At 40.1% G+C, this 8,806-nt stretch overlaps 1 pseudogene; it reads left to right on the top strand.

Moving 5' to 3' along the window:
- Nucleotides 1-2,369: 2,369 nt before the first annotated feature.
- On the top strand, nucleotides 2,370-2,674 carry LOC127669217 (non-histone chromosomal protein HMG-17-like; annotated as a pseudogene).
- Nucleotides 2,675-8,806: the final 6,132 nt, after the last annotated feature.

Consider the following 8,806-nt stretch of genomic DNA (forward strand, 5'->3'; position numbering starts at 1 on the left):
GGAACAAGTTATATTCATTTAAGAACCAAGTATGTATTAAGATGGACTATCCATGAAGTCATTCATCAACTGTTTCAATGAACAATGGTTCTGCTTGGAGGGTGGCACAGACATTAGGTGAGGGTAAGGTTCTGATTCATTGGCTGTGATGATTTTGAAAAGCATTCATCTCATAAAAAGAGTAACTTATAAAGTACTCTTCTTCAAAATTGAAAAAATAATTATAAATATCAAGCAAAAAATGAAGTCTTGCTCTTTTTCTCTTATAAGTCACCTCCCAAATTAATTGTCTACATTTCTTTTGGCTATATAAATAAATTTGAAATATGTAATCTGTTCTGAAAACCATAGTATAGTGTAAAAACATCAAATAAACAATCCTATTAATAGAGAGGCTGAGATAGGAGAAATATGACTTCCAGATCATAAGATGGTACACAGCAAGACACTGTCATGTACAAACAAGCAGAAAGTGTATATGGATTGCACAATATTGTACATATTTCTCCAATTTCCAAATTAGAGAGACCACTGGGTGACAGCCAACAAATTTCTAATTCTTCATATTTTGAATTTCAATCGATTATGTTGGTAATATTTTCATATTAAGAGATATTAAGGAAAAGTGATTGTTACTTCCTGTTATTTTTGTTGTTAGAGGTGGAATTATGTTTGTGTGGGTTTGTTGAAAGATTGCTTTGTTGCTTTAGTTTCCCTCCTTGTGTTGGTGTTTTCAATCTATTTCCTTTGTAGGACAGGATTTGTGGAAAGATATTGTGTAAATTTGTTTTATTATGGAATGTCTTGGTTTCTCCATCCATGTTGAGAGTTTTTTTCTGGCATTTGTGTTCTCTTAGGGTCTATATGACATCTGCCCAGGATCTTCTAGCTTTCATGGTCTCTGGTGAGAAGTCTGGTGTAATTCTTATAGGCCAGCCTTTATGTTACTTGACCTTTTTCCCTTACTGCTTTTAATATTCTTTCTTTATTTAGTGTATTTGGTGTTTCGATTGTTATGTGACGAGAGAATTTCTGTTCTGGTCCAGTCTATTTGGAGTTCTGTAGGCTTCTTGTATGTTCATGGGCATCTATTTCTTTAGGTTAGGGAAGTTTTCTTCTATAATTTTGTTGAAGATATTTACTAGCTCTTTATGGTGGGAATCTTCACTCTCTTCTATACCTATTATCCTTAGGTTTGGTCTTCTCATTGTGTCCCGGATTTCCTGGATGTTTTGTCTTAGGAGCTTTTTGCTTTTTGCATTTTCTTTGACTGTTGTGTCAATGTTTTCTATGGCATCTACTGCACTGAGATTCTCTCTTCTATGTCTTGTTGGTGATGCTTGTGTCTATGCTTCTGATTTCTTTCCTAAGTTTTCTATCTCCTGGGTTGTCTTCCTTTGTGATTTCTTTCTTGTTTCCCACTCCATTTTTAGATCCTGGATGGTTTTGTTCATTTCCTTCACCTGTTTGTGTTTTCCTGTGATTCTTTAAGGGATTTTTGTGTTTCCCCTTTAAGGGTTTCTCTCTGTTTACCTATATTCTCCTGTCTTTCTTTAAGGGAGTTGTTTATGTCCTTCTTAAAGTCCTCTATCATCATCATGAGAAGTGATTTTAGATCTGATTCTTGCTTTTCTGGTGTGATAGTGTATCCAGGATTTGCTACGGTGGGAGAATTGGGTTCTGATGATGCCAAGTAACCTTAGTTTCTGTTGCTTATGTTCTTATGCTTGCCTTCCGCCATCTGGTTATCTCTGGTGCTATCTGCCTTAACTATATCTGACTGGAGCCTGTCCTTCCTATGATCCTGGTTGTGTCAGAATTCCTCAAGAGTCATGCTGACTCTGTGATCCTGTGATTCTGGGATCCTGGCATCCAGGGTGTGTTAGAGAGCCTCGGAATGCCTGGTCCTGCTGGTCCCAGTTACTCCCGGTGTTGGGACAGATATTGTGTCCTCCTCACCTCTGATCCTATGATCCTAAGCCGGGTTAAGATGCCAGGAGTGGAGCTTCCTCTGGGTGTTGTGGGACTGCTCCTTTTTTTTCTGTCCCTTAAAAAGTGATGCCTTGTGAATGAACTCCCTTAAAACTCATAATTATACTTTGTCCACACTAAGTTGTCAGACAACTTTGAGTGTTTGTATTGTGTTTGCCTACTTATCTAAGTATTTTCTAATAGCATAAAGCACATTTGACAGCCTTTTATTTTCTTGGATACATAACAGGTTGTTTATAGTGATAGCTGACCCCCAAGCCAATGATCATTAATTTATATCTTTACCTTTAAAAACTACTAAAAGGAGCAGTGTGAAGAAGCAGTGAGGACGACCCCCGGATGGACCAAACCCTCGAGCTGCTGTATGTTCAGCACCAATGCCCACTGCAGCCGCCACGCCCAAAAGAAAGGCGGAAGGGGACTCTAATGAGACAAAGCCAAGGTGAAGGCCGAGTCACAGAGAAGATCCGCACTGTGTCTGTTAAACCTGCTCCTCCAACGCCAGCGCCCAAGGCTAAGAAGGCCCCCCCCCCCCCCCCCCCCCCGCACAGAAGGGAGAGAAGGTACCCAAGAGAAGAAGGGGAAAGCCGACGCTGGCACGGATGCAAATAACCCTGCAGAAAATGGAGACGCGAAAACAGACCAGGCACAGACACCTGAAGGTGCTGGAGATGCCAAGTGACCTGTGTGCATTTTTGATAAGTGCGTACTTCTGGTGACTGTACAGTTTGAAATACTATTTTTATCAACTCTTTAAAAATGCAGAATTTTGCTTTACTTTTTTTTAAAGCTGTATTGTTAGCACACAGAGCACTTCATTATTTGGGGGAAGGATCATGTGTCACTAAAAAAATATCTCCCAAGCTGGATTGAGGACAGTATACCTCTTTCCCTGATGATTTTGAAAGGCTCCTGTTGGCTACCAGGAGAGAAATCCTGGTCTTGACATAGGTGGCCACCAAGGCACAAAATGCCTTGTGGTCTGGGAAAACTCTAAATTATCTGTATATCCTCTTCCCCCTGTACCACCAACATAGATTTAATTTCCTTAAAACCAGAGACCTGTTGGAACCTGGCCCCCAAAATTAGTTTTCCAGTCTATTGGGCGATGTGGACTTTGCAGAAGAGCGCTGGTTCTCTTTATAAAAGATTGTGGATCTTCGGGTTGATAATTCTGCCATGTCCATTTCCTGAAAGTCAGGGTCGGCTTGTGAAAAGTTGTTAAGCAACATTCTTAATGTGAAATGTCACCCTCACTCTAAGCTACTTCCCCCTTTTCAAAGCACTGAATGAAGACTTCATTGGGTTTCATAGTGGTTTTCTGATATTGGTAATCTATACGAGAAGGGAACTGGAAAGTTCTTATATATTGTTGAGTGTCTGCCCATGTCCTGCCTATTTCCCAGAAATACCATGACTGTTTATGAAAAGTATCTTTAATAAAGCTGGTTACAGTTAGATTGGAAAAAGAACAACTACTCAAATACGCCCTTTTTCTTCATCTTCATGTTTATCCAATGACTCCATCTGCATCAATGATCACTGTGCTTTAATCACATTGTCTACCTCACACTTTAGAGGGAAGTATGAATTTTAAAAAAATGTTAGAGTCTTTACTGAAACTTCATCTGAATAACCAGGGTTTTGCATGCCCCATCCCAAACACTGAGCTTAAATTTGGAGAAGCTCCTTTCTCCCTAGAACCCCAACTCACAAAAAAGAAAGTATTGGGGTGACCTTCCCTAATGTTGATGAAGGTGTGTTTCTGTATTTTCAATTGTTAGTTCTGTACCAGATGAGAGCTAAGTGGTGACAGGATTTTGGTATTTTCACATCTTTGGCCTGTCATCAGTTTTCTTTTTTTTTTTTTCTTTTTTCTTTCTTAGATATATTCTTTATTTACATTTCAAATGTTGTCCCCTTATCTGTCCCCTCTCCCGAGTCTCATAACCCATATCCCCTCCCCCTGTTCCCCAATCAACCCTCTCCTGCTTCCCTGTCCTGGTATTCCCCTACACTGTGGCATTGAGCGTTCCCCAGACCAGGGGCATCTCTTCCCTTTGATGTCCAACAAGGCCATCCTCTGCTGCCTATGTGTCTGGAGCCATAGGTAACTCCATGTATACTCTTTGCTTGATGGTTTTGTCCCTAGGAGCTCTGGGAGTACTGGGTGGCTCATATTGTTGTTCTTTCTATGGTGCTGCAAACCGCTTCAGCTCCTTGGGTCCTTACTTTAGCTCCTCCATTGGGGACCCGGTGCTCAGTTCAACAACTGGCTGAGGGTGTCTCCCTCTGTATGTTATGTACTAGCAGGGTCTTCCAGATAACAGCTATATCTGGCTCCGGTCAGCAAGCACTTGTGGGCATCCACGATAATGTCTGGGTTTTGTAGCTGTATATGGGATGGATCCCTAGGTAGGACAGTCTCTGGATAGTCTTTCCCTCAGACTCTGCTCCACACTTTGTCTCTGTATCTCCTTCTGTGGGTATTTTGTTCCCCAATCTAAGAAGGATCAGAGTATGCACACTTTTGTCTTCTTCTTGAGCTTCATTTGATATGTGAATTATGTCTTGGGTATTCCATGCTTCTGGGCTAATAACCACTTATCAGTGAGTACACACATTGTGTGATCTTTAGTGACTGGGTTATCTCAGCTGGTAATCCCAGCTTGGGATTGCAAGCTAGAACAACCACTCTGGAAATCAGTTTGGCAGTTCCTCAGAAAACTGGGCATACTACTACCAGAGGACCCTGACATCATCAGTTTTCTATATATAAATATATGCCCTTCCTCACCTGCCTAAAGATGAAGGTCTGTCAGCCCTCATCACCTACATGCAACCCTAAGAGATGGATCAGATTGTCTTGCTGCTGATTGGTTCAGACTGGAATACGCTTTTTGTATAATAAAGAGCTGATGGACTGGCCAGACCTAGGTTGGAAGTATGAGGGAAAGACTTTCAGGTCGAGACAGAAAGGAGATTTGGGGGATTAGAAGAGAGTTGCAGATGGAGGGAGACAGGGAACAGAGCAGAAGGGAGAAAATTGAGCTGTAAGCAGGTAGTGAGAACAACACGGGTAGAGAGGATAGCAGGAACGTTAAGATAAGTTTAGCTGAGCAACCTGAGAGACTGCCCAGGCATAAGGCCAACAGCTTTAAACTATATACAAGTTTCTGTGTCCTATTTAAACTACAGTTCAGCCCACAAAAGTCCTATAATATCTGACAAACCAACATGGGGCACGAGATCCAAGGTGAAGGCTCTAGACAAGCTCACGACATGAGGCCTGGATGAGAGAACCCAGGCACAAAAGTGGCAGTCCGCTGTGGCACAGTGCTCTGTGAGGGGGGGGAGGGGTGGATCCACAGTGGGCCACCCTGGGGCAGGAAGCAAACACCTCAGAACTAGTAATGTATGCTCAGAGTGGGCAATCCCCAGAGGAGAAAATTTAGAGAAACTTAAGTATAGAACTAAATATTAAAGTTTGGAAGTGGTAAAAAGGGAAAGAGACACCGAAAAGAAGAAAGGAAACTAAGTAGAGATAGTCAAAGAAGGAAATCTTAACTTTAAAAAATACAGTGAAGAAAGTAAGGAGTGATATTTAAAAGGAAAATATGTTCTGTGCTTAAAAAAATAGAAAACACTATAGCAGAAGGTATTTGGACCCTGTATAGTTTTGCTTTGATTATCAGCATAGAACTAACTAGATGTTGGACAATAATTGCAGTTTTCTATGTCCTCTCTAAGGAAGATCAGAAGAAAGAAGGAGAATCTACTTGTCTTCCTCCCTCAAATTCACAGGAAGTAGACTTGGATAAGGAGAGGACTGAGAGATGAAATGCTAAATTACAAGCGGTAGAGAATAAATTAGAGGACTTTTAAAATCAGAATACACAATTTTCTCATTAGTTCAGAGGAATCCAATCTAGTGCCCACGGCGCCACCTTGTGATAAGATCGCAGGATGGCAGCCTAGGCCCAATAGAAGACCTACAATAAGTTTTCCAGCTACTGTAAGAGAATTAGCTCTAGATGAGGGAAACCCACTAGTCTATGAAGAATTTGTGTAGAAGCCTACAGAGATGTTAGATTTAAAAAGATTTAATGGTAGCTTATGCATTCCCCTTATATGGAACAGATACTTAATTACTGGACCATGCAAAATCATTTAAATGCAAAAGATTGGAAAGATTTCATATGAGCTGTTTTAGAAGTTGGCCATCAATTACCATGTCTAACATGCTGGAGAGAAGAGGCTTTATCTGAGGAGCAATGCAATAGGACTAATGGTATTGAAATGTCAAGGGTCAGTGGTTAGAGTAAGGTCAATATACAGAGTTACAAATGTGGATTATACATAATGATGCTGCCTTAGAGAGATGCCATACAATAGCTTTAAGTGCGTGGAACAAGATTGAACAACAGGAAAAACAATCATTTAGGAAACAAATAATCAGAAAAATGGATCATTTGCAAAAATAACTCAGGGCACGTATGATCTTTTACTTCTTTTTACAAAGATTATCTGGATATTTACAGCAATATCAGATCCAGATGCTAGAGAAATTTTAATTGAGCCCTTAGTTTTGAGAATGCTAAATACTCAATGCAGAAAGGTTATTAGACATTTAAAGGCCCAATCCATGCCCATTTATGACTGGATTTAAATTACTGTGGATATTTGTAGCCATCTAGCAGCCATGGAGAGGCTGAAAGAGGGGCTGAAAATGAAAAAGGAACAGGGTGCAAGACAAGGATGAAGCCAAGACAAAGTTTCTGATCAAGGCTCAAAGTGAAATATTCAGCACTGTATTTATATAGGGAGAGCCCACAGAGCCATCATTTGTTTCAACTGGATTATGTTGCAAAGCAAGCTCAGAAGGCAGTCTACTTCTGTAGGGAATTGCAAATGCAGCAAGGCCAGCATCTTCAACTAGGTTGTAAAACTTTTGTGGGTCTGTTTTGCTTACTCAAGGCTGGGGGAAGGGCACGGACATTAGATCTAATGCTTACAATTCTGTTATAATTGGACAGGAAATTGCTAAACTCATGACAGCTCAGAATGTCAGATGCTTTGGCTGTGGAAGACCATTTCCTAAAGGACTGTAGACAGTTCCTGAGGACAATTTTTTTCTTCAATGATAATCTAGGGAGAAAGCTTCCTGGGATATGTAAAGGATGTGGAAAACTAAGCCACCAGCTCATGAAATCAGATCATGCAGCGGTATACGAGGCACCTGCTTTTTCACTATTGGAAAAGTGCACACAGGGCTTTGCTCAGGCCCTGCCCAACCCACATGAACCATTTGTTCCCTGTCAGCCAAGAAGAGACTGTTCGAGAGAGCAGCTAGAAAGAGTAGGGCCGGGTATGACGAGCCTTACTACGCTGATGGATAGAACAAGACATTCTGAAGATACCAGGAAATAAATATTTAGTAAACTGCTAAAAATGATGAGACCAAAGTTAAAATTACAATTAGATGGGCTGGAGAACGAAGGCCTAGTGGACACCAGAGCATGTAACAATAATTTCACAAGATTCCTAGACTCCAACTTGGCCACTTCAAAGTGTATCTCCACATCTCCTAGGGATTGGGATATTTTCTCAGGTTAAAAAAAATGTCTAAAATGGATTAAGTGAATAAAACCAGAGGGTCAGATAGGAAAAGTAAGTCCATATTTGGCAGTTATCGCCATGAAATTATGGGGAAGAAATCTCCTGCAACACTGGGAAGCCTGGGTTAGTGTTCCTCTAATTTCAAGAGCAAGTCATAAGATAGGAGATGTTCTTGATAAAGGTATTGAAAAAATGGTATCAAAATCAGTTACACAATGTCAAGGCTGTCCATAGGTAGGACACAGTGGAAGATGACTTGCTAAATATATATAGGGTTACCACAGCTGATAGAGTAAACTGCCCTATCATTAAAGTGATTAACTAACAAACCTATTAGGGTAGATCAATGAACCTTAAATAAAGTCACAGGCCCCAGAACAGCTGATCCAAGAGCAGCTGCTGGCCCAACATATAGAAGAGTCCACCAGCTCTTGGAATTCTCCTATATTTGTCATTAAAAAGAAATCTGGAAAATGGAGGATATGAGAGATCTGAGAGCAATTAACCAAGTAATTCTGCCTAAGGGTCATTTACAACCTGGAATCCTTTTAACTTCTTTGTTACCTAATGCATGGCCTGTTATTGGCTTAAAAGATTGCTTTCTCAATACTCCCTGAGGAACAAGATGGAGAAACATTTGCTTTCACTGTGCCCAGATTTAACCATGAAAATCTAGTTAAAAAATCCCATTGATATGTCTTGCCACAAGGAATGTTAAATAACCCCACCTTGTGTCAATATTGGTACAACACCCATTAGAAATAATTCATCAACAATTTCCTGAGTGTATAATTTATCATTATATACATGATATATTACTGGCTGATTCAAATGCAAATACCATAACGAAAAATGTTTGATGAAGTAAGGGTAATTTTGCCTAGTTGGAGAGTATGAATTGCTCCTAAAAAATACAAAGAGGATATTCTATTAACTATCTAGGATATAAGATAGGTTTACAGAAAATTCATCCACAGATAATAAGAGATCAATTACAAATTCAATGATTTTCAAAAGTGGCTGGGAGACATTAACTGGCTATGGCCTAAAATTGTATTAGTTTATTTCACACCTTACAAGGTGAGTTAGACTTAAATAGTCCAAGAAAATTATCAGTAAAATCTGAGAGAAAATTGGCTCTGATAGAAAAGAGCATATGTGGAATCCTAGGAGCCAACAAAGACTGATTAGTTTT

The sequence above is a fragment of the Apodemus sylvaticus genome, chromosome 19 (genome assembly GCF_947179515.1).
Source record: "Apodemus sylvaticus chromosome 19, mApoSyl1.1, whole genome shotgun sequence".
NCBI classification, from domain to species: Eukaryota; Metazoa; Chordata; class Mammalia; order Rodentia; family Muridae; genus Apodemus; species Apodemus sylvaticus.